Below are 23642 nucleotides of genomic sequence, written 5' to 3' on the forward strand. Positions count from 1 at the left end.
GAACACCAGTTTCCACTTACTGAAAGTGTATTATCTTCACTGAACTTTAATACAGGAGACCGAAGTGTGAGTTGTACGTGTAGAGATCAGTTTACAGTGGAACTCTGCTCCACAAAATCAAAAATGATATACAGGTGCGTCTCAAAAATATTGAATATCATCAAAAAGTTAATTTATTTCAGTAATTCTGTTCAAAAAGCGAAACTCATATATTTATTTTATATAGATGCGTTACACACAGAGCGATATATTTCAAGAATTTCTTTCTTTTAATTTTGAGGATTATGGCTTACAGCTAGTAACACCCCAAAATTCAGTATCTCAGAAAATTAGAATATTACAAAAGACCATGAAAAAAGGATTTTTAATACAGAAATGTTGGCTTACTGAAAAGTCTGTCCATGTACAGTATAGTATGCACTCAATACTTGGTCGGGGCTCCTTGTGCATGTTTTACTGCTTCAAAGTGGTGTGGCATGGAGGCGATCAGCCTGTGGCACTGCTGAGGTGTTATGGAAGCCCAGGTTGCTTTGATAGCGGCCTTCAGCTCATCTGCATTGTTGGGTCTGGTGTCTCTTATCTTCCTCTTGACAATACCCCACAGATTCTTTATGGGGTTTAGGTCAGGTGAGTTTGCTGGCCAATCAAGCACAGCGATACCATGATCATGTGACCAGGTATTGGTAGTTTTGGCAGTGTGGGCGGTGCCAAGTCCTGCTGGAAAATGAAATCTGAATCTCCATAAAGCTGGTCAGCAGATGGAAGTATGAAGTGCTCTAGAATTTCCTGCTAGAGGGCTGTGCTGACTTTGGATTTGATAAAACACAGTGGGACCAACACCAGCAGATGACATGGCCCCCCAAATCCTCACTGACTGTGGAAACGTCACACTGGACCTCATGCAACTTGGATTCTGTGCCTCTGCACCCTTCCTCCAGACTCTGGGACCTTGATTTCAAAATGAAATGTAAATTGAATTGTCATCCGGAAAGAGGACTTTGGACCACAGAGCAACATCTCCCCCGAATTCTTGAATGGCCTTTGCTTCACAATTCCCTTAAGGTTGCGGTTATCCTTGGTGCTTGTGGACCTTTTTATACCACACTTTTTCCTTCCACTCAACTTTCCATTAATATACTTGGATACAGCACTCTGTGAACAGCCAGCTTCTTTAGCAATGACCTTTTTTGTTTACCCTCCTTGTGGAGGGTGTCAATGACTATCTTCTGGACAACTGTCATGTCAGCAGTCTTCCCCATGATTGTGTAACCTCCTGAACCTACCTCGGATTGCGGCCCACTGACACTGTCCACTGCCCTACTGACGCCGTCTACTGCCCTACTGATACCTTCCACTGGCCTACTGATACCATTCACTGCTCTACTGACACCGTCCACTGCTCTACTGACACTATCCATTGCCCTACTGACACCACCCACTGCCCTACTGACATCGCCCCCACTGCCCTACTGACACTGTCCACTGACACTGTCCACTGCTCTACTGACACCGTCCAATGCTCTACAGACAACGTCCACTGCCCTACTGACACCATCCACTGTTTTACTGACATCCTCTACTGTTCTACTGACACTGTCGTCTGCCCTACTGACACAGTCCACTGCTCTACTGGCACTGTCCACTGCCCTATTGACAACGTCCACTGCCCTACTGACACCGTCCACTGCCCTACTGAGACCGTCCACTGCCCTACTGACTCTGTCCACTGCTCTATTGACACTGTCCTCTGTCCTACTGACACTGTCCACTGCTCTGCTGACACCGTCCCCTGCCCTACTGACACCGTCCACTGCCCTATTGAGACCATCCACTGTTCTACTGACACTGTCCACTGCCCTACTGACACTGTCCATTGCTCTACTGACACCATCTACTGCCCTACTGTAGCAATCGATTGATCTACTGACACCATCTACTGCCCTACTCACACCGTCAACTGTCCTACTGACACCATCCACTGCTCTACTGACACCATCCACTGTTCTACTGACATCGTCCACTGCCCTACTGACATTGTTCACTGTTCTACTGACACTGTCCTCTGCCGTACTGACACCATCCACTGCTCTTCTGAGACCGTCCACTGCCCTACTGACATCGTCCACTGCCCTACTAACACCATCCTCTGCCCTACTGACACTGTCCCCTGCTCTACTAACACCGTCCTCTGCCGTACTGACACCATCCACTGCTCTTCTGAGACCGTCCACTGCCCTACTGACATCGTCCACTGCCCTACTGACACTGTCCACTGCCCTACTGACATCGTCCCCTGCCCTACTGACACTGTCCACTGCCCTACTGATACCGTCCACTGCCCTACTGATATCATCCACTGCCCTACTGACTGACACCATTCATAGTCCTTATGACATCAGTGGTGGAACTACCAGGTTGCAAAGGTGGCACATTTGACCAGGCTCTGGTTTTCTGCTAGCGTGGGGGGATTCCAAAACAGCAGGAAGGAGGACATTTGAAAGGGTCCTGCTGTGGGATCGTAATAAAGAAACCTGAAATAGGAGTAAAGGGCCCTGGGATCAGTGGGAAGGGCTCAGGCCTTTATATAAGCTTTGAAGTGGTTGCAAAGGCTCAAATTTTTTTTATTTTTTTTTAAATAACAAACATGTTATGCTTACCTGCTCTGTGCAAGGGTTTTGCACAGAGCAGCCCCGAACCTCCTCTTCTGGGGTGCCCCGTTGGCGCTCCTGGCTCCTCCTCTTCATCGGGTGCCTCCGAGGAGTGCTGCTTTCCATGGGGGCACCTGTGCGGGCACGCTACCGAGTCCCGCTGCTGCGTCCATTGACACAGACAGCAGAACTCTACCCCGCACCCCCCCCCCCCGTGTCACTAGATTTGATTGACAACGTGGGAGCCAATGGCTCCTACTGATATCAATCTGTCCAATGAGACAGAGACATCGGCTGAAGCCACTGGGCTTGTGTACATTGCTGAAACGGATGGGCTCTGATAAGAAAGGGGGGGGGGGAGGCTCTGGGGGCAGCTGCAACAAAGAAGGTTTTTTTCACCTTAATGCATAGGATGCATTAGGGTGAAAAACCTTGAGACTTACTTTACAATCCCTTTAATCAGGGGCGTAACTAGAACCTTCAGGGCCCTGGTGCAAGAAAACATGAAGGCCCCCCTGGACCCCTGGCCAGGGACCCTTTTCTTTAAGCCTGGGGCTCTTCCCACTGATCCTGGGGCCCTTTACTCTCGTTGCGGGGCCCTTTATTATGGTCCCGCAGTGGGACCCTTTCACAAGTTCTGCAGTGGGTCCCCTTCCTGCCATCTTGGGGCCTCCCCACGGGGGTGGAATGCCAGAGTCTGGTTGCAAGTGTGACCTTTGCGATCCTGGAAGTTCACCCACTGGTGTGAGTAGTTTCTATTTTTTGGTATTTTTTTGGGGGGGGGGCAGCACAGTGGGAGGGGAGGCGGGGGAGCACACAGGGCCCAGATACAGCAGAACACAAGTGAACTGGATAGGAGGAGTGGCGGGGGCAGCGTACAGAGGAACCAATCTCCTCCATTTTCCTCCTGCAGCTACAGGAGTAAAAAGGAGGACAGTGATTTCTCTACATGCTGCCCCCGCCACCCCTCCTATGCAGGTGTACAAGGGAGCCGCACAGGCCCCCTGGAGCATGGGGCCCGGGTGCAATTGCAACCCCTGCAACCCCTGTAGTTACGCCCCTGGCTTTAATGCAAGGATAGAGGAAAGCAGCAGTATGGCATTTTCTTGCAGCAGGTAAAGAATGGTTACCAATCACAGCTCCACCAACCAGTCAGCATGTCATTGTGGTGCCTGCATACAGATAGCAGATCGTTCTTTCTCACTTTCTCAGAAGACAATGAGCAGAAGCAAAGTTTGAGTGCAAAGGTCGGGGGAAGAAAGCAATATGACATGGCTTGCTGCAAAAATGCAGATAAACAATGATTAACACTAAGTGGCGGTTCACACATATGCGATGTCAGACATTGCGTGTGAGTCGCAGCGCACTGCTCTGTCTGTGCATTGCAAATTTAGCCATACATTTAGCAGCCAAGCCAGCCTGCCGCAGTATATATGCGGCGGGTGGTCGACAAGCGGTTAATGTTTGTTAAATTTATTGATTATCACTGAAAATAATTTTAATGTATAGCCAGTGGCGGTTCTACATTAAATTGCTCCCCGGGCAAGACTCCCTCCCGGCGCCCCCCCCCCCCCCCAAAAAAAAAATAACATGACAACATAACAATAAATGCAGAGTGCCACAGCATTGCCCCCAATAAATGCAGAGTGCCACAGCATTGCCCCCAATAAATGCAGAGTGCCACAGCATTACCCCCAATAAATGCAGAGTGCCACAGCATTGCCCCCAATAAATGCAGAGTGCCACAGCATTGCCCCCAATAAATGCAGAGTGCCACAGCATTGCCCCCAATAAATGCAGAGTGCCACAGCATTGCCCCCAATAAATGCAGAGTGCCACAGCATTGCCCCCTTTCAATGTAGAGATGCCAGCGTGCCACCTTTCAATGCAGAGCACCAGCTTTCCCCCCGCGAGACCCATCCGTGCACTTACCTCACTTCTCTTCAGTTCAGTCCCCAGATTCCCCGAGTCTCCTCAGTCCTCCCGCGGCGCCTCCTCCTCGGCCAATGGGGTGGGGTTTGCCTTTCGGCAATCAGGAGGAGGATCAGTTTGACAATAGCAAATTTTCATTCGCTATTGTCACACAATGGGCGGGCTCGGGGGGGAGCAATGCTCTGCGCCTCGGCTCGGCTGCCACAGTGAAATTATTCCTCGGGCGGCCCGGTACCATTTGATCCACGGACCGGTAAAGGTCCGCGGCCCGGGGGTTGGAGAACACTGTCATGCCGCCTCCCACGTGTCATGAAAAAATGCCGCCCCAGGCGGCTTCCCCGTTCGTCCATGCCTAAAACCGCCACTGTGCATAGCCGTCTGAGTGAGGGGGTTCTTAAAATATACTCTGCCCCTACAGTAGGTGTCAAAAAGTCCACCGGCTTTAACTGCTTATAAAATGTTATCTAGAGTATGGCTTTTGTTAGATTGTCACTTACACTGAGTATAGAAAATAATCACCCCTTTTAAAATGATCACATTTTGTTGCTTTGCAGCCTGAAATGAAGACAGACACAGTTTTCATTTTATCCAACTGTATTTACTAGTGCAACTTATAACATCTAAGTGAAAGATATAATACCAGCATGTGGAAAAAAATAAAAAATAAAAAACAGAATCACTAAGTTGGAAAAAGGATCACCCCCCCCCCCCCACCGCCCCCCTTTATGTCGGTATTTTGTTGAACCACTTTTTGCTTTAATTCCAGCCTTTAGTCTGTTGGGATTCGTCTCTACTTACTTTGCACATCTAGACTTTGCAATATCTGTCCACTCTTCTTTGCAGAATGGCTCAAGTTCAGTTAAGTTTGATGGTTACCGTTTGTGGACTGCAGTCTTCAAGTCATTCCACAGATTTTCATTGAGGTTTAAGTCTAGGCTCTGACTAGGCCATGCAAGGACATTCACCTTTGTCTCCTCCAACCTCTGTGTGCTCATTGTTGCTGTGTGATTTGGCTCATTGTCATATTGGAAGGTAAATCTTCTTCCCTGCCAGACAACTTTCTGGCAGAGGGCTGCAGATTTTCCTCAAGAATTTGATGGTATTTTTACCCATCCACTTTTCCTTCTATCCTGACAAGTGCTCCGGTCCCTGCTGCAGAGAAACACCCTCATACCAGGATATTACCACCCCCCCATTTTTCTATGTGGCCTCAGAATCTTCAAAGAGGCGATTAAGGTGGTCAGATGAGACTAAAATTCATAGAATACTACATGTCCATCTAAGACTGCCCTGTCAATAGCAGTGTTCATTTCGTCAACGAAAATATTTTTGGCATCATTTTCATCAGTGGCATGTTTTAAGTGATGAAAACTTAACAAAAATGACCCCACATTTTGGTTAAGTGACAAAAATCAATTCTAATTTTCATTAATGAGAGAAAACGGAATGAAAATGTGAAAAAGGGACGTTTACCCACTTGAACTTCTGGTTTCCTTGGAGCTCCACCTGTAAAGCTCATGAGTGTTTTGCCTCCAAGTAAGTAAGGTAGGGACCGTAGCATGCTTAGTGGTGTGACGTGTTTAGCACTGTGTAGCATTACAGACCTCCTCAGACCGTCCACAGCATTGTGCATTACAGGCCTCCTCAGATGACGGTCCAGAGCACTGTGCAGCATTACAGACCTCCTCAGGCCATCCAGAGCACTGTGTGCATTACAGGCCTCCTCAGATGACTGTCCAGAGTACTGTGCAGCATTACAGACCTCCTCAGACCGTCCAGAGCACTGTGTGCATTACAGGCCTCCTCAGATGACTGTCCAGAGCACTTTGCAGCATTACAGACCTCCTCAGACCATCCAGAGCACTGTGTGCATTACAGGCCTCCTGAGATGACTGTCCAGAGTACAGTGCAGCATTACAGACCTCCTCAGACCGTCCACAGCATTGTGCATTATAGGCCTCCTCAGATGACTGTCCAGAGTACTGTGCAGCATTACAGACCTCCTCAGACCGTCCAGAGCACTGTGTGCATTACAGGCCTCCTCAGATGACTGTCCAGAGCACTGTGCAGCATTACAGACCTCCTCAGACCGTCCAGAGCACTGTGTGCATTACAGGCCTCCTCAGGTTACTGTCCAGAGCACTGTGTGCATTACAGACTTTCTCAGACCGTCTAGAGCACCGTGTGCATTACAGGCCTCCTCAGACCGTCCAGAGCACTGTGTGCATTACAGGCCTCCTCAGATAACAGTCCAGAGCACTGTGCAGCATTACAGGCCTCCTCAGGTTACTGTCCAGAGCACTGTGTGCATTACAGACTTTCTCAGACCGTCTAGAGCACCGTGTGCATTACAGGCCTCCTCAGACCGTCCAGAGCACTGTTCAGCATTACAGGCCTCCTCAGATGACTGTTTGGAGCACGGTGTGCACTAAAGGCCTCCTCAGATGACCGTCCAGAGCACTGTGTGCATTACAGACCTCCTCAGATGACTGTTTGGAGCACGGTGTGCACTAAAGGCCTCCTCAGATGACCGTCCAGAGCACTGTGCAGCATTACAGACCTCCTCAGACCATCCAGAGCACTGTGTGCATTACAGGCCTCCTCCTCAGACCGTCCAGAGCATTGTGCAGGAGTGTTAATTTTGTAGAAGAAAATATTTTCGTCGACTAATTTAACACTATTTTAGTTGACTAAAATACAACTAAAACTAAAGCAATTCAGATGACTAAAATACGACTAAAACGGCATTTTAGTCAAAAGGCTATGACTAAAACTAAATTGAAATTTGATGTCAAAATTAACACTGGTCAATAATGTGACAACGCTGATGTGAGATTTCACTGCAGAATGAAAAACAATGTTACCCTGTATAGGGAAGTGGACACATAATAGGTCTGCTTATAAACCAAAAAACAGCACTATTAAAAATGTGTATCACATTAATCAACTAAATGATATAACTCCATAACTGACACCCACGCTTCTTTGAGCCTTGTACCTCTGTAACCACATTCAGGGGACAAGAAAAGCCCTCTAATCAACTCGGTGACAACCAGGCCCTGGGCAATGGGTGGGCAGGAGGGGGCGGCTGCCCTGTGCACTGTGGTATCATGTGAGGGGAGCACAATGAGGAGATTGGGGGGGGATTTGGAGGGGGGATAAGAATATTTCTAGGAAGAGAAATTAGGGGAGGGTGCTAGGAATGGTTATTTGGGGGGGGGGGGGGATTTGGAGGGTGGCAGGGGATAAGAATATTTCTAGGAAGGGAAATTAGGGGAGGGTTCTAGGAATGGTTATTTGGGGGGGGGGGGGATTTGGAGGGTGGCAGGGGATACGAATATTTCTAGGAAGGGTAATTAGGGGAGGGTGCTAGGAATGGTTATTTGGGGGGGATTTGGAGGGTGGCAGGGGATACGAATATTTCTAGGAAGGGAAATTAGGGGAGGGTTCTAGGAATGGTTATTTGGGGGGGGGGGGGTATTTGGAGGGTGGCAGGGGATACGAATATTTCTAGGAAGGGTAATTAGGGGAGGGTTCTAAGAATGGGTATTTAGGGGGGATTTGGAGGGTGGCAGGGGATACGAATATTTCTAGGAAGGGAAATTAGGGGAGGGTGCTAGGAATGGTTATTTGGGGGGGGGGGGATTTGGAGGGCGGCAGGGGATACGAATATTTCTAGGAAGGGAAATTAGGGGAGGGTGCTAGGAATGGTTATTTGGGGGGGGGGGGGATTTGGAGGGTGGCAGGGGATACAAATATTTCTAGGAAGGGAAATTAGGGGAGGGTGCTAGGAATGGTTATTTGGGGGGGGGGGGGGGATTTGGAGGGTGGCAGGGGATACAAATATTTCTAGGAAGGGAAATTAGGGGAGGGTGCTAGGAATGGTTATTTGGGGGGGGGGGGGATTTGGAGGGTGGTAGGGGATACGAATATTTCTAGGAAGGGTAATTAGGGGAGGGTGCTAGGAATGGTTATTTGGGGGGGGGGGGTGGGTTTGGAGGGTGGCAGGGGATACAAATATTTCTAGGAAGGGAAATTAGGGGAGGGTGCTAGGAATGGTTATTTGGGGGGAAGGGAGGATGGGGGAAAAGGATATGTGCTAGAAGGGGGGATTTATTTAGAGGGTTTGTGCTAGAAGAGGTGATATGGTAAAGGGGAAGGGGATTTGAGCTAGAGGGGGCAATTTTGGAGGGCGATTTGTACTAAGGGGGGGGGAGGATTGAGGTGAGAATTTGCACTGGGAGGGGGGATTTGGAGTGGGAGAAAAGGATTTGCGCCCGGAGGGAACGTTTGATGGGTAGAGAATTTGCGCTCTGATTTTTCTTTGGGGGGGGGGGATTGTGCTGGGAGGATTTGGGAAGAAAGAGGATTTAAGCTTGGGGGATTGGGGGGGGGCAAATATTTGTGCTGGCAAGGGGGATTTTAACAGGGTGTCAGATTTGTACTGGGAGGAGGAGGAAGTGCTCTTTTTTTTTTTTTTTTTTTTTAGGGGGGGGGGGGGTATTTTTGCTGACACATAATGCTTATATATCTTGAAGAGCACAGTTTGGAATGTTTGCCCTGGGCTCTTAATGACCTTGTTTCGGCATTGGTGACAACTTTCATCTGCTACTTATGCTGCTTACATTGTTACTAGTATTGTCTACCACAGACCTGAATTTGTATGCAAAGTGAAGATTCTTGCATTGTGACGAACTCTGCCTGGATGAAAAAAAGTCGCCACCAAAAAAAAAAAAAAAAAAAAAGGTCACACACTCCAATATTTTGCTAGCTCTGATTATGGCGCGTATTCGCTGTGGCATTGTTTCGATAAGCTTCTGCAATGTCACAAGATTTATTTCCATCCTGTGTTGCATTCATTTTTCACCAAGATCTTGTATTGATGATGGGAGAGTCGGACCACTGCACAAAGCCTTCTCCAGCACATCCCAAAGATTCTCAATGGGGATGAGTTCTAGGCTCTGTGGGGGCCAATCCATGTGTGACAATGATGTCTCATGATCCCTGAAACACTCTTTCACAATCTGAGCCCGATGAATCCTGGCATTGTCATCTTGGAATATTCCCGTGCCATCAGGGAAGAAATAATCCATTGATGGAATAACCTGGTCATTCAGTATATTCAGGTAATCAGCTGACCTCATTCATTGGGCACATGCAGTCAGGGCCAGCACAAGGGGTGGGTGGGAGGGGGCGGCTGCCCTGGGCACTGTGGTGTTATGTGAGGTTGGGGGGGGGGGGGGATACCACAAAGAGATTGGGGGGAGGGGATTTGTGTTGAGAAGGAGAATTTGGGGAGAGGATGGGGTAAGAATTGTTCTAGGAGGGCAAATTTGGTGGTGGTGATTTGGGGGGATTTGTGTTGGGAGAATTTGGGGAGAGGATGGGGTAAGAATTGTTCTAGGAAGGCAAATTTGGTGGTGGTGATTTGGGGGGATTTGTGTTGGGAAGAGGGGGATGGGGAGGGGGAGAGGATTTGTGCTAGGAGAGGGGATTTGGGAGGTTTGTGCCATAAAAGTAATATAATAGAAGGCAAATATTTTTGGAGGCTGAGGGGTATTTGTGCCAGGAGGGGGAAATTTGTGGGGGGGGGGGATTTGTGCTGGAGTGGGGGGGGGGATTGTGCTTGGAGGGGAAATTTTAGTGGTAGATGATTTGTGCTAGAAGGGGGAAAACATTTTTTTTTTTTTGGGGGGGGGGGGGGGGATTTGTGCAGGGGGTATATGGGGAGAGAGGATTTGAGCTGGGTGCTTAGGGGTTCAGCATGTAGATTAGTGCTTAATTTTTTTTGGGGGGGAGGGGATTTTTCTGACACATGATGCTCATACATTTAGAGGGGAGGGCGCAATTTGTCATGTTCCCCCGGAGCTCTAGATGACCTTGTCCCGCCACTGCATGCAGTAACTATCCAATAGGAGGGTTACTGCATGCTTACTTTATTTAGTTACTTAGTTAAAGTGGAGTTCCACCCTAATTTTATACTTACCTCCATCTTCTCGCTCCGGGTCACCTGAAAAACAAATGGCTAATCGCATTTTTTTTTTTACTTACCTCGTAGCGAAGAAAATATACTTACCTTACTTCCTTCTTCCTCCTTCCTCGGCCGCGGCCCCTCGTCACTTCCTGGCTCTGCAATGATTCCTGGGAGCTGAACGTCATAGCTCCCAGGAATCATTGCGCCTGCACCGGCCCCGACGTCAGTTCCGGGGCTCGCGCGTCATTCCCTTCTAAACAGCTTCTGGGCATGCCCAGAAGCTGTGGAGGGATGACGTGCGCGCCCGGAAGTGACGGTGGGGCCGGCGCAGGGCATCGTGGGACCGAAGAGGACGCCGAAGAGGACGCTCTGGCTTCAAGCTGCCCACATCTGAGATGGCAGCGCTGGACAAGACTTTTTCAAGGTAAGTATTTGCCCTAACAGGTAAGTGCAACCCAGGACAGATCAGAGGCTAGCCATTGTGGAATGTACTAGCCCTGACTGTCCCGGGGGTATTTAAAAAAAAAAAAAAAAAATTCCAGGGTGGAACTCCGCTTTAATTCCAGGTGGCGACTTTTTTCTTTTGGCCAGGCAGTGTATTTATATTTCTTTATTGTAAAACCTGCAATGAAATCTTATTCCTTAAAAAAAGAAAAGCAAAGACTTCTGTGTCCATCATATTAACCCCTTAAGGACCGGAAGGTTTTGCCCCCTTAATGACCAGGCCATATTTTGCGATTCGGCACTGCGTTACTTTAACTGACAATTGCGCAGTCGTGCGACGCTGTACCCTAATAAAATTAATGTCCTTTTTTCCCCACAAACAGAGCTTTCTTTTGGTGGTATTTGATCACCTCTGCAATTTTTTTTTTTTTTGTTGCGCTATAACCTAGTGGGCGATCAAAGGTTTAAGTTTGAGCCTAGGGGAGTGTTTTCTAACTGTGAGGGGGAGGGACTACTTGTGGAATCAACATAGAGACCTGTGTTACTATATAGAAGGATCACAGGCGCTCTGTGCTCATTCCAGAGAGAACAACAGTGTGATGTGTTTACAACCGCAGACCGCCGTTCTGTCTCCACGGGGAGCGATCGCGGGTGCCCGGCAGCAATTGCGGCCGCCGGCCCTGTGGATCCACTTTTCTGCTGCCTAATGGGGGTGGGCGCGCCCCCAGGAGCGTTCCCACGGACCACCGTACAAATATGGCGGTTCGCGCAGCCTAGCCAGCCTGCTGCAGTTTATCTGCGGCGGGCGGTCCGCAAGTGGTTAACAGATTGCTTAAAATATGCATTTTAACCACTTCCCGCAAACTGACATGGCTCTACGTTGGCTCAGAGAAGTGGTTGTATCGGGGTGATGCCTGCAGCTAGAAGGCATCACCCCGGTACTGTTTTTTTGGAGCCAGTGGTCGGCTTTCTGGTGATAACAGCCGATGCGTCTCAGCAGCCACTCGGCCATTATCACAGGGAGCGGGAAGGGACGTCCCCCTTCTTCCACAGCTCTGCCCGGGTCTCCCGTCCCACCGGAAGACCCGAACAACCAGCCGGCACGTCTGCTGGCTGGTCAGAGTCCTGAACCAAGCCGGATTCAGCTTTGATCGGGTTCCCGATGAAGTAACCCAGAAGCGACATCACAATGGCACCGCTTTAAAAAAAAGTGATGATATTGGCGTTTTGAATACTTTTAATTGCAGTGGAGGGGTTTGGGGTCTTTTAGACCCCCAATCCCTCCATAAAGAGTACCTGTCACTGCATATTGCTGTCACAAGTGATGTTTACATTCCTTGTGACATCAATAAAAGTGACCAAATTTTAATTTTTTCTTTAACCACTTTACCCCCGCTCACATTGCTGCTACTGCGGCAATGTGGCTCGTTATCATCCAGCAACGTAGACCTACGTCGCTGGACTGCTCCCCTTGTGGGCGGCACGCGCGCGGCGCCGGAGGCTCGCTCCCGCTGTATTCAGTCACAGTGGGAGTCGGGCCAGGGGAGGAGCGGTGGTGATCACCGCCGCTCTTCCCCGATCGTCAGTGATCGAGTGTGGAGTTCCGCCGGCTTGTGTAAACAGAGCGGGCGGATCTCCTAAGTGACAGGCAGGGTCAGATTGCAGGGTTCAGCATAGCTGAACATGCGATCTGTCCCTGTGTCACTCAGTCAACTCCCCCCACACACGTTAGTAAGCACCAGGCATACATTAACCCCTCCCTCTCCAATAAAATTAACCCCTTCCCTGCCAGTGTCATTTTTACAGTAACAGTGCATATGTATAGCACTGATTACTGCAGTAATGTCACTGGTACCCCCAAAAGTGTCTGAAATGTCAGTCAAGGGTCCGATCTGTCCGCCGCAATGTCGCAGTCCCTTAAAAAAAATTGCAGATCGCCGCCATTACTAGTTAAAAAAAAACACCAAAAATTACAGAAATCTTTCCCTTAGTTAGTAAACGCAATAACTTTTGCGCAAACCAATCAAAATACGCTTATTGCAATTTTTTTACCAAAAATATGTAGCAGAAAACAAATTGGCCAAAAGTGATAAAATATTTTGATTTTTACATTTTTTGGGGGGGAATTTCATATAAAAAAATGTGCCATTTGCTAAAATCATTTAGGTTCATTCTTCTTCCTCAGGAATGTACACATAGCACCCCATACTGACAGAAAAACGCAGAATTGTTGACATTGCTGCAGATTTATTAAAAGAGAAAAACTGAAATATCACATGGTCCTAAGTATTCAGACCCTTTGCTCAGTATTTAGTAGAAGCCCCCTTTTGATCTAATACAGCCAGGAGTCTTTTTGGGAAAGATGCAACAAGTCTTTCACACCTGGATTTGGGGATCCTCTGCCATTCCTCCTTGCAGATCCTCTCCAGTTCTGTCAGGTTGGATGGTAAACGTTGGTGGACAGCCATTTTTAGGTCTCTCCAGAGATGCTCAATTGGGTTTAAGTCAGGGCTCTGGCTGGGCCATTCAAGAACAGTCACGGAGTTGTTGTGAAGCCACTCCTTCATTATTTTAGCTGTGTGCTTAGGGTCATTGTCTTGTTGGAAGGTAAACCTTCGGCCCAGTCTGAGGTCCAGAGCACTCTGGAGAAGGTTTTTGTCCAGGATATCCCTGTACTTGGCCGCATTCATCTTTCCCTCGATTGCAACCAGTCGTCCTGTCCCTGCAGCTGAAAAACACCCCCACAGCATGATGCTGCCACCACCATGCTTCACTGTTGGAACTCTATTGGACAGGTAATGAGCAGTGCCTGGTTTTCTCCACACATACCGCTTAGAATTATGGCCAAAAAGTTCTATTTTGGTCTCATCAGACCAGAGAATCTTATTTCTCACCATCTTGGAGTCCTTCAGGTGTTTTTTAGCAAACTCCATGCGGGCTTTCATGTGTCTTACACTGAGGAGAGGCTTCCGTCGGGCCACTCTGCCATAAAGCCCCGACTGGTGGAGGGCTGCAGTGATGGTTGACTTTCTACAACTTTCTCCCATCTCCTGACTGCATCTCTGGAGCTCAGCCACAGTGATCTTTGGGTTCTTCTTTACCTCTCGCACCAAGGCTCTTCTCCCCCGATAGCTCAGTTTGGCCGGACGGCCAGCTCTAGGAAGGGTTCTGGTCGTCCCAAACGTCTTCCATTTGAGGATTATGGAGGCCACTGTGCTCTTAGGAACCTTAAGTGCAGCAGAAATCTTTTTGTAACCTTGGCCAGATCTGTGCCTTGCCACAATTCTGTCTCTGAGCTCTTCAGGCAGTTCCTTTGACCTCATGATTCTCATTTGCTCTGACATGCATTGTGATCTGGAAGGTCTTATATAGACAGGTGTGTGGCTTTCCTAATCAAGTCCAATCAGTATAATCAAACACAGCTGGACTCAAATGAAGGTGTAGAACCATCTCAAGGATGATCAGAAGAAATGGAAAGCACCTGAGTTAAATATATGAGTGTCACAGCAAAGGGTCTGAATACTTAGGACCATGTGATATTTCAGTTTTTCTTTTTTAATAAATCTGCAACAATGTCAACAATTCTGTGTTTTTCTGTCAGTATGGGGTGCTATGTGTACATTCATGAGGAAGAAGAATGAACTTAAATGATTTTAGCAAATGGCTGCAATATAACAAAGAGTGAAAAATTTAAGGGGGTGTGAATACTTTCCGGACCCACTGTATATATATATATATATATATATATATATATATATATATATATATATATAATGTTTTGGGGTTCCAAGTCATTTTCTAGCATAAAATACGGATTTTACCTTGTAAACAACAAGTGTCAGAAATAGGCCTGGCCCTTAAAATGGAGTTCCACCAAAAAGTGGAACATCAGCTTTAAGGCCTCCTGACCCCCTGACATTTGGTATGTTATTTTTTTTGGGGGGGGAGCGGGTACTAGATTTGACAGGTACTCGCTCCAACAGCAGCTCGAGCAGAAGTTCTCCTCTCCTCCTCCCTCCCTGCAATCTTCTGGGACAGGTCACAGGTAGCAGGAGATTGCCCGTCCACTCAGGACGTGCGGTGCAACTCGCGCATGCGCAGTGCGCACCCGGCTGTAAAGCTGCAAGCTGTCACAGCCGGGTGCCCACCCTAGAGATGCCGGCGCTGCAGGGAGAAGAGGGGGAGAACCGAGGCTCCCGCCGGCGGCATCGATGGACAGTGGGACAGGAGAGTGTGTGTTTAACCACTTAACACCAGAAGGATTTGCCCCCTTAATGACCAGGCCATATTTTGCGATTCGGCACTGCGTTATTTTAACGGACAATTGCGCGGACGTGCGACACTATACCCAAATAAAATTGACGTCCTTTTTTCCCCCACAAATAGAGCTTTCTTTTGGTGGTATTTGATCACCTGTGCGATTTTTATTTTTTGCACTATAAACAAAAAAAAGAGCGACAATGTTGAAAAAAAAAAAACAATATTTTTCACATTCTGCTATATAACATTCCCAAAAAAAAAATTTAAAAATTAAAATGTTTTAACATTTTAGGCCAATTTGTTTTCTGCTACATATTTTTGGTAAAAAAAAATCGCAATAAGTGTATTTTGATTGGTTTGCGCAAAAGTTATCGCGTCTACTAACTACGGGAGAGGTTTATGTCATTTTTATTGTTTTTTTTTTTTACTAGTAATGGTGGCGATCTGCGATTTTTTGCGGGACTACGACATTGCGGCGGACAGATCGGACTCCTAACTGACATTCTTGACACTTTTGGGGGTACCAGTGATATTACTACAGTAATCAGTGCTAAAAATATGCACTGTTACTATAATAATGCCATTGGCAGGAAAGGGGTTAACCATGTGGGTGATCAAGGGGTTAAATGTAAGCCTAGGGGAGTGATTCTAACTGTGGGGGGCGTGGCTTCTGAAATGACCATAGAGACATGTGATCCTATATAGAAGGATCACAGGAGCTCTGTGATCTTTCCAGGGAGAAGAACGATCAGATGTGTTTACAACAGCCGACCGTTCTTCTCTTTTAGCGGGGAACGATCGCAGGTGTCAGGTGGCAATCGGAGCCGCCTGCCCCGTGCATCGGCTTCCCCGTGGACGAGCGGGGGCGGGAGCGTGCCGCTGGCGGCGCACACTCACCCCTAGCCTCCTGCTCGCGACCGATGTATAGCTACGTCAGTTTGCCTAGGAGCGGCTGTCTGCCGGAGTATAACTGCGCCGGGGGCGGTCGTAAAGCAGTTAAAAGTCAGCAGTTACACTTTCTGTAGATGCTGACTTTTATTAAACACAAAAACGGCTGGAACTCCTCTTTGAAGAGGATTTCCAGGCACCTATAAAAAATAAATAAATGTCAAAAAGTGTAGCTGCTGACTTTTAAAAAAACAGCCCCTCACTTGTCCCAGGATCCAGCGGTAAGCTCACCCTAGCCGCCTTTATTCTTCTCTGTCCTCCCTCCGCGGTGCCGGCATTTTCACTATGGGCACTCGGCTGTGACAGCTTCCGTGTGCCCACTGCGCATGCGCGAATCTCGCTGCGCATCCTGAAGTCTGCATCCTGTCCATGTCCCAGCAGGGGACTGCAGGGGGAGGGAGGAGAACTTGCATTGCCGAGTGCTGAAAAGGAAGTGGGAGCAGGTACCTGTCAAAATTGGGAACCTACTCCCCCCCTGCTCATCAGAAGTGCCAATTGTGCAAGAGAAGACGAGTCCTTAAAGTGGAGCTTCCCTTTTTGGGTGGTGTTCCGTTTTAAGTGGTTAATGTTGGCCAATGTTCTGCTAAAAGGTTTCTATTTCACTGTGTAACACATTTTTGGACAACCATGACATGAGAACTGGCCTTGCTTGGGAGAGCAAAGCGGTGTGGTAGGACGACAACGCAGGTGGAGCGTAAGAATGGCTGCACTGCATAGATAAGTCGCTATCAGTAGATCACACAGTTGTATGCAAATGAAAACAAGAAAGTATTGCTGTGGTTTCATACACCCTGACCTTGAAAGGAAGTGCATGAGACCTGAGTTCAAACAGAACCTTGTTAGAGGAAATGGAATGTGTGGTGTGTACATATTTTTATTACTTTTTATGGACGGGACTGAACTCCAGGGAGGAACGCTAAATACACATGTGAAATACACATATGGCAGCATTTTTCACCTGAAAAAAAGTATTGTATTGTATTTCTGTCCATCCAGTCCTAAAATTCAAACAGACAGGTATTTTCTGAAAGCAGTGGGCCTGTGTGCAAGATTATAAGTGCCCCCCAAGCCCCCCCGGCCGCCAACAACAAAATGCAGTGCAAAAAAAAAAAAAATTGCGTGTGCTTCTCATTAGGTTGAATATTGGGGGTGGCTTAAAGAGGTGGGGTTAAATTGAGTCTGTGTTAAAGTTGTATTGAAAGTCTTGATTTTTTTTCTTTACCACTTGCTGACCGCCAGCTTTTTGGCCTTTTGGCTAAGATCAAGTGTAATATCTGTTCTTATAAGTGATCCAGTGGGGGTGCTGTGCTATCACCCGACCTGACCTAGGTTGGGTGGTGGCTATGCCAACCTGCTGGAGTAATGGGGACCTGGAAGGTTAGTACTGGCAAGAATTGAAACCAGAGCGCCAATAGGTCATTGGGGGTCGGGGGTAAATTCTCCCTGAGAAGGCTGGAAGGGTCCCTTACCTCCTGATTCGAACGTTCTACCTTGTGTGGCCATAGGCTGGGAAGGCAGAGAGTCTGTGGTGTCTGTGCCCTCTGGGAGTGGTCATCCCAGAGGTGCTATTAGTAACACTTGGGTGTGGGAGCCCAGTGTGTGGACTGGCACATGGTCACAGCTCCAAACACCTTCTGGCTAGGTGGACCATTGGAAACCCTTTGTCTCTGTCAGGAGCCTTGCGCCCCGGGGATCAGGGTAGAGGTCCTACCCCTTCGTGGACAAAGCACACCCCTAAGTGCACTTTTTTTGCGTGTGTTCACATGCACTTTTCTTGTTCACTTACGGGTTCGTTTCAGAATTTGCATCACCACAGATTAAAAAAACTTGCCAACCGCCAGCAGCACATATACTGCGCCACGTTGGCTCTATTATGTGAAACAACGTACCTGTACATCGTTTCGTGCAATAACGAGTAGGGGTGCGTGATGTCCTGCCTCTGTATCACTTACTACTGACCTCTAAACTCTGCACCACTTACTACTGACCTCTGAGCTCTGCATCACTTAATCCTGACCTCTGAACTCTGCATCATTTACTACTGACCTCTAAACTCTGCACAACTTACTACTGACCTTTGAACTCGGCATCACTTAATACAGACCTTTGAGCTTTGCATCACTTACTACTGACCTCTAAACTCTGCATCACTTACTAATGACTACTGAACTCTGCATCACTTACTATTGACCTCTGAGCTCTGCATCACTTATTACTGACCTCTGAGCTCTGCATCACTTATTACTGACCTCTAAACTCTGCATCACTTACTACTGACCTCTGAGATCTGCATCACTTACTACTGACCTCTGAGCTCTGCATCACTTACTGTTGACCTCTGAGGTCTGCATCACTTACTACTGACCTCTGAGCTCTGCATCACTTACTGTTGACCTCTGAGGTCTGCATCACTTACTACTGACCTCTGAGCTCTGCATCACTTATTACTGACCTCTGTGCTCTACATCCCTTACTACTGACTTCTGAGCTCTACATAACTTACTACTGACCTGCCCAACCTGACCTAGGTTGGATGGTGGCTATGCCAACCTGCTGGAGTAATGGGGACCTGGAAGGTTAGTACTGGCAAGAATTGAAACCAGAGCGCCCATAGGTCATTGGGGGCCGGGAGTAAATTTTCCCTGAGAAAGCTGTAAGGGTCCCTTTCCTCCTGATTCAAACGTTCTACTTTGTCTGGCCATAGGCTGGGAAGGCAGAGTGTCTGTGGTATCTGTGTCCTCTGGGAGTGGTCATCCCAAAGGTGCTATTAGTAACACTTGGGTGTGGGAGCCCAGTGTGTGGACCGGCACATGGTCACAGCTCCAAACACCTTCTGGCTAGGTGGACCATTGGAAACCCTTTTGTCTCTGTCAGGAGCCTTGGACCCCGTGGATCAAGGTAGAGGTCCTAACCCTTCGTGGACAAAGCACACCCCTAAGTGCACATTTTTGTGTGTGTGTTTACATGCACTTTTTTTGTTCACTTACGGGTTCGTTTCAGAATTTGCACCACCACGGATTAAAAAAACTTGCCAACCGCCAGCAGCACATATACTGCGCCACGTTGGCTCTATTGCGCGAAACAAAGTACCTGTACATCGTTTCGTGTAATAACGAGTAGGGGTGCATGATGTCCTGCCTCTGTATCATTAGTAAGTGATGTAGAGCTCAGAGGTCAGTAGTAAGGGATGCAGAGTTCAGAGGTCAGTAGTAAGTGATGCAGAGCTTGGAGGTCAGTAGTAAGTGATGCAGAGCTCGGAGGTCAGTAGTAAGTGGTGCAGAGTTTAGAGGTCAGTAGTAAGTGATGCAGAGTTTAGAGGTCAGTAGTAAGTGGTGCAGAGTTCAGAGGTCAGTAGTAAGTGATGCAGAGCTCGGAGGTCAGTAGTAAGTGATGCAGAGCTCGGAGGTCAGTAGTAAGTGATGCAGAGCTCGGAGGTCAGTAGTAAGTGGTGCAGAGTTTAGAGGTCAGTAGTAAGTGATGCAGAGTTTAGAGGTCAGTAGTAAGGGATGCAGAGTTCAGAGGTCAGTAGTAAGTGATGCAGAGCTCGGAGGTCAGTAGTAAGTGGTGCAGAGTTTAGAGGTCAGTAGTAAGTGATGCAGAGCTCGGAGGTCAGTAGTAAGTGGTGCAGAGTTTAGAGGTCAGTAGTAGGTGGTGCAGAGCTCGGAGGTCAGCAGTAAGTGGTGCAGAGCTCGGAGGTCAGTAGTAAGTGGTGCAGAGCTCGGAGGTCAGTAGTAAGTGGTGCAGAGTTTAGAGGTCAGTAGTAAGTGATGCAGAGTTTAGAGGTCAGTAGTAAGTGGTGCAGAGTTCAGAGGTCAGTAGTAAGTGATGCAGAGCTTGGAGGTCAGTAGTAAGTGATGCAGAGCTCGGAGGTCAGTAGTAAGTGATGCAGAGCTCGGAGGTCAGTAGTAAGTGATGCAGAGCTCGGAGGTCAGTAGTAAGTGGTGCAGAGTTTAGAGGTCAGTAGTAAGTGATGCAGAGTTTAGAGGTCAGTAGTAAGGGATGCAGAGTTCAGAGGTCAGTAGTAAGTGATGCAGAGCTCGGAGGTCAGTAGTAAGTGGTGCAGAGTTTAGAGGTCAGTAGTAAGTGATGCAGAGCTCGGAGGTCAGTAGTAAGTGATGCAGAGCTCGGAGGTCAGTAGTAAGTGGTGCAGAGTTTAGAGGTCAGTAGTAGGTGGTGCAGAGCTCGGAGGTCAGTAGTAAGTGGTGCAGAGCTCGGAGGTCAGTAGTAAGTGGTGCAGAGCTCGGAGGTCAATAGTAAGTGGTGCAGAGCTCGGAGGTCAGTAGTAAGTGGTGCAGAGTTTAGAGGTCAGTAGTAAGTGGTGCAGAGCTCGGAGGTCAGTAGTAGGTGATACAAAGTTCAGAAGTTAGTAGTAGGTGATGCAGAGTTCAGGGTTCTTAAGTAAGTAATGCAGAGTTCAGAGGTCAGTGGTGAGGCAAAAAGCAGGAATCTGTAGTAGGTGACCTTGTGTCTCACAGTACAGTCAAAATCATTTAAAGTCAGAAGCCAGCTGCGCAAGGGATGAATCAGATTAATAATAAGTTATTTCCCATGTGCTAAAACTTAGAATTTACCAATGGTTAAACCTTACGGCAGGTCCAATGGGCTGCCCAGTTTTCATGCTGCATACTCTGCCAACAGTCGTCCAGGATGGACTTCTGGACTTTTTTACCTGCTCAGGTGTACTTAATAGGTCAGCTGTTGCTACAGCTTCTTCCGACCATTCTAGGGTTGCAGTTCTCAATTCTGACCAGAAGATGGTGCCAGATACACAGATATAGGGAAAATAGCTGGGTCTTATAAACTGAAAATGGAAACAATAGAATTGGTTGCTGTAGATAACAATGCTGATATTTCTTTGTGCTACTTTCCTAAAAAAATAATAATTTATAGTAAGGAAGCTAATAGTACTTAGTGGAAACAATTTAATGATAGGTAACCAATTCATTTATAGACATTTGTGTATTCAATCCAGGCATCCCATAGACCTTATTGACAGTATATTTCCTGAACCAAAGATCTACAGGATTATCCTCAACTACTTATGTAATTAAATAAGTGTAGAGGGTTAAATTGCAGTTTTTTTTCTTTGTTTTATGCTTACACGTGTTAAAGCCCAACTCCTGGCATAACTTTTTTTTTGTTTCAATAAAGATTTTATTGAAATGAATCAAGCACACACTAAAACAAGCACATTTTCCAGTTTGCATAATTGCAAAAAGATCCCAGTGGCTCATTGTTGGGAGATTAACGCCAGGAGGTGGAGTTGGCTTCCCAATCATATGATTAGCTATCCCAGTGGTCATCAATGCAATGGCTCCTGATTGCAGGAGCTGACAACTCGGTCAATGTGCTGGGAGAGCGACTTTGAACGCATGCTCAGCACAAAGCTTCAGAGTCCCATGGACGCATTTGTGTGGCGGCTGGGTTTTAAAGGGTAACGAAAAGCAAATTTATTTTCTTTTTGGATAGAGTAAAGGAGAGTTATAACCCCTGCCAGTTTTCTTTTTTGTGTCCCATTGTGGAGATTTCTCTTCACTTCCTGTGCCATAGCTAAACAGGAAGTGAGAGGAAATTTCAGTGGGTCACCAGAACTAATGTCCCCATTGGAAGATTTCCCCTCTATTACTGTCCCAATGTCAACCTAAGATTTGGGATTTTCTTTTACTGTCACTGTCACTGTCACAGCATAGTGGCTAAGTGCTTAGCACTTCCATCTAGCAGTGCTAGAGTCTTTGGTTCAAATCCTAACCATGGCACTACCTGCCTAGAGTTTGCATGTTCTCCCTTTGTTTGTGTGGGGTGACTCTAGTTTCCCCCCACACTCCAAAAACATGCTGGTAGGTAAATTAGCCCTAGTATGTGTATGTATGAATGTGAGTTAGGGACTTCAGATTGTAAGCTCCTTGAGGGCAGGGACTGATGTGAATGTATATGTATTTAAAGCACTGCATAAATTGATATTGTTATATAAGTACCTGTAATTAATAAATAAAAATCAGGATAAATGGAGAGGATGTATCTTCCTGACAGCAATAAAAACATAACAGGGGTACTAATCCCTGTCCACTCTATCTAGAGCAGGGGTGTCAACCTCAATTTAATCGTGGGCCGCATCAGCATTATTATTGCCCTCAAAAGGGCCGGTAAGGCTAGATGTCCAGAGCATCCCCTACCCTTACATAAGACGTCAAGAACCTCCCCACCATCAGAAATTGAGTCCTCCACCCTCCCTTACATCAACGTGCACCCCCTTTTCTTGTGCTGCTGCTGGGAAGAAGCTGTAGGCATTGTTGAAAATCAAAAAGTACAGGGTCTAGAGAAGGACCAGAAGAGGGCTGGAGCTCTCCTGCAGCTTCAGGAGAGGTGCAAGGGCCACATTAAATGGCCTTGAGGGCCTGATTCGGCCCGCGGGCCTTGTGTTTGACACCTGTGATCTAGAGCAACAAAAAAAAAGTTTTTATTTTAGTTATACCCATCCTGGTAATGCATGCATGTGCTGCGAAGTAAAACAAAACTAAACTCATCAATTCTAACTGTTTTTCAAGGTATGTAACTGTCAAAATGACTTGTGCCCTCATCCCAACTGTCAAGCCATCAAATGGCTGGTGTCATAACTAATGACATGTGCAGGACCTGTTGGTGTAGGGGACTTAGTGGTCATCGGCATTGAATCTCCCAATCAACGGTCATCAGAGAGGAACCAGAAGTCTTGCCTGCAGCAAGAGGTTGATTGCTTGCAGTACTGGGAAGAACTTCACATTCCAGTGTACATTCTAAGAGTAGATAGTTGGCAGGTGGATTTTCTTAAGCCCCGTACACAAGAGTAGAAATTCGACCGGGAAATTTCGTCCGACGACCGATCTGCCGATTTTCGGCTTGTTAGTATGATGCTTCCGACAACCAACTCCGACTTTTCGGCCGAAAAAATCCTGCTGTGCAGGCTATATCATTTTTGTCGACTGTCAAAACACGTCCGATTTTCGTCTCATTAGTACAGATTTCGATGGGGAAAAATCTTATGAGCAAGACTGGGCATGCTCAGAGATGAAAGAACACAAAGAAAGCAATCCAACACATGACATCACTTCTGAAGTAGAATTCTGTCGTGCGGGAAAATTCGTGTGCAGTCTAGAGCACATTCCAACCAACAGACACCACTCTGGACAAAAGATGGACGACCAGTCGGCGGAAATTCGTTGCGTGTGTACGAGGCTTTAGCCAGCAATGCCTGGATCTGGGCCAGTGGTCGCTTCACCCTGAGGTGTTCAGGACCTGTGTTTGTAGGACCTCTGGTCTCAACAAACTGGAATAATTTCCCCCGAATACTTTCTCACTTGCTTAACGGGATAGAGATGGAGGACATTACAATGATCCTTGTTGCTCCGGACTGATCCAGGTGGATGTGATATGCCAACCTGATAAGACTCTTGGCAGAT

The sequence above is a fragment of the Pelophylax lessonae genome, assembly GCF_965119305.1.
Source record: "Pelophylax lessonae genome assembly, chromosome: 6".
Classification (NCBI taxonomy): Eukaryota; Metazoa; Chordata; class Amphibia; order Anura; family Ranidae; genus Pelophylax; species Pelophylax lessonae.